We start from the raw sequence: 2760 nt of genomic DNA, 5'->3' as shown, positions 1-2760 counted from the left end.
CAGACCGAGGAGCATGTAACAAAAAATCTTGTATATTCTGAACTTTAGAGGCGTTTTGTGCCAGGATGGGCATTGATTTGTCTTTTTCGTCTGCATTTCATCCCCAGACAAATGGCCATACTGTTATGGTTTCCAATGGCAAGGAAACATCAGAAGCATAGAATAAACGGACAAGCTCTCGGGTGATGGAAACTAGAGCTGACCGCGATGCTAAATCTACACACCACACTAGAAGTAGCCAGGGGGCATTCCTGCGTTGTCTCTAGATGCCGCGCGCCAGCCGGAGAACTAACTACCCCTGGTAGAAGAAAACACAGTCCTGGCTTGCCTCCAGAGAATGTCCCCACAGGAGATAGCAGCCCCCCACATATAATAACGGTGAGAGCAGATGAAAAGACACACGTAGAATGAAAGCAGATTTAGCACAGAGAGGCCCGCTAACTAAATAGCAGAAAGATACAACAGAGGACTTCGCGGTCAGCTGCAAAACCCTTCAAAACACCATCCTGAAATTACCTTAACTCATGTGACAACTCATGCCACTGGAGTGGTAATTTCAGCCCAACAATAGCTTCCAGCTGCAGAGATTCACATAAGTGCAAACTGGACAAAACATACAAAAATAGACTTAAGGACTAAAGTGTCCAACTTAGCTGAGCAGAAAACTGGGAGCAGGAACATGCAACAGAATCACTCTGGATACATTGATGGCCAGCATTAGAATGACTGAGGAGCAAGGTTAAATAGGATACTCCCACATCCTGATAGGAACAGGTGAACTGAGAAGGCAAAGCTTGCAGGACACCAGTACCACAAGAGACCACCGGGGGAGCCCACGAACCGAATCACAACAGTCTTCGTTGATTAAACCGCCTACTGATGCTGTTTTTTGACTGCGGCACTAGTTCACTGATGCGAAGTGCCCCGAAGAAGGCGATTGCGACGCTGCAGATATCAGTGTTGCCTCGTATTGTGACTTGCGCGCTGAGAAGATATTGAAAGTATGTCATGCAGTAGCCTTAAGGAAACTGGGCAACGGCATTCCTGGCTAGGTTGCAGCCTTCTCCAGCCTTTAACGGCCTGTTTGATGAAAAATTGTTTGGTTACATCCACCCGCCCCAGCAGCTGAAAGAAGAAGGCTATTCCCGATAGATGACGTTGCGCTAATGTCCCTGACGCACCTCTCCACCTGAGCCGTTCTAAGAGTTCTACTAAGACGTCGCATCTCGCCCGGTCACACCTGTTGACTGGCCTTCCTTGAGTTAGCGAGCACCACTCCTCCCACGCCTTACCGTTAACCTGCCAAGTAGCCGGTGTCACTGAAGCGCAGATCAAGGGCATCAGTGATTGGCCACCATATCCAAGAGGGAAGGAGGACATCTTAGGCCTGATGTCTGCGCCTTGGGGAGGAAGAGTTTGAATGCCTGCCAATCGGAAGATAACAAAGAGTTAACCATTTTATCATCTACATTCGCTGTAAATCTGGCACGGCACCAGATGTTGTGTTTGAGGCATAGTAGTGCTAGGCGGCGCAACAGCGTGAGCACTGGCTGTGAAGAAGAGGATATGCTGTTTAGGGGTTTTGCTGTTCTCGGCTGCTTGGTTAAAAATCTGATATTCGTATTTTCCAATTGGGCACCCCATAGCTCGACTGATGTTACTAATGCCAAAATTTCTACCAGTGATGGGTCACGGCCCCATGCAGCCGTGGTCCATAGTTCAGGCCATGGGCCTTTTCACCACTGGTCCTTGTAGATTGCCGCAAAACCATCTGTAATATTTCCACCGGCCACTAGGCCTAAATCTTTGCTTGGCGTCTCTCGTGCCATAACGCATGTATGCCCATTGTAAGACTCTAGGAATGTCCTCCAGACCAGCGAGTCTGCCTTCAGGGAGCGGTTTAGTCTAATTCTGTGGCTCGGCTGGGCTGTGCCCTTGGTTGCTAGTGATAGTCGGCGTGAAAAAGCTCTGCCACTGGCATTACGCGACAGGCAAAATTGAGCAATCCTAGCAGGGACTGCATCTGCTGTAGGGTGACTTTTTTTTTTTTTTTTACTTCTTGGAAGTTTTTTAACCATTTGCAGAGTTTTTTGAACCTTATCAGCTGGTAGTCGAAAAACCATTGCATTGATATCTATTACTTTACCGAGAAAAGGCAGAACGTTACAAGGGCCGACTGTTTTTATCCGGTGAAAGTGGTACTCCGAATTTACAAGCTAAAAACTTAAACTTTTGGAGAAGAAAAGGAGCAGAGTCTGGAGTCCCCGGGACCAACGAACAAAAATTCGTCAGGGTAGTGAATTGTTGAATTGCTCCCAGTTCCGTATTGTACTACCCAGTCTAGGAAGGTACTGAAAAGCTCAAAATAATGACAGGAAATGGAGCAGCCCATAGGTAGGCTCCTATCAAAGTAAAATAGCCTGTCCACTCACAACTAGTGTTGAGCATTCCGATACCGCAAGTATCGGGTATCGGCCGATACTTGCGGTATCGGAATTCCGATACTTGCCGCGTATCGGATACCGGAATCGGAAGTTCACAGATTCAAACTGCACAAATTCATCCAATGAGAATGATTCCAAGTGTGGGCACATCCTGTTCAGCATGGAGGGCATGAAACTACTGGCATGGCTGTGATTGGCTGCTGAAATGATGTCATGATGCAGTTTAAAAGTCGCTGGCGCCATTTTGCGCTCACTCTGCTGTGAATTCAGTTAGTGACAGGACGCTGTTTGCTGACTGAGGGCCAGTTTAGAGATA

The sequence above is a fragment of the Ranitomeya variabilis genome, chromosome 2, assembly GCF_051348905.1.
Source record: "Ranitomeya variabilis isolate aRanVar5 chromosome 2, aRanVar5.hap1, whole genome shotgun sequence".
In the NCBI taxonomy this organism is placed as follows: Eukaryota; Metazoa; Chordata; class Amphibia; order Anura; family Dendrobatidae; genus Ranitomeya; species Ranitomeya variabilis.
The sequence above is the reverse complement of the archived record's forward strand: the minus strand, read 5'-3'. Positions refer to the sequence as shown.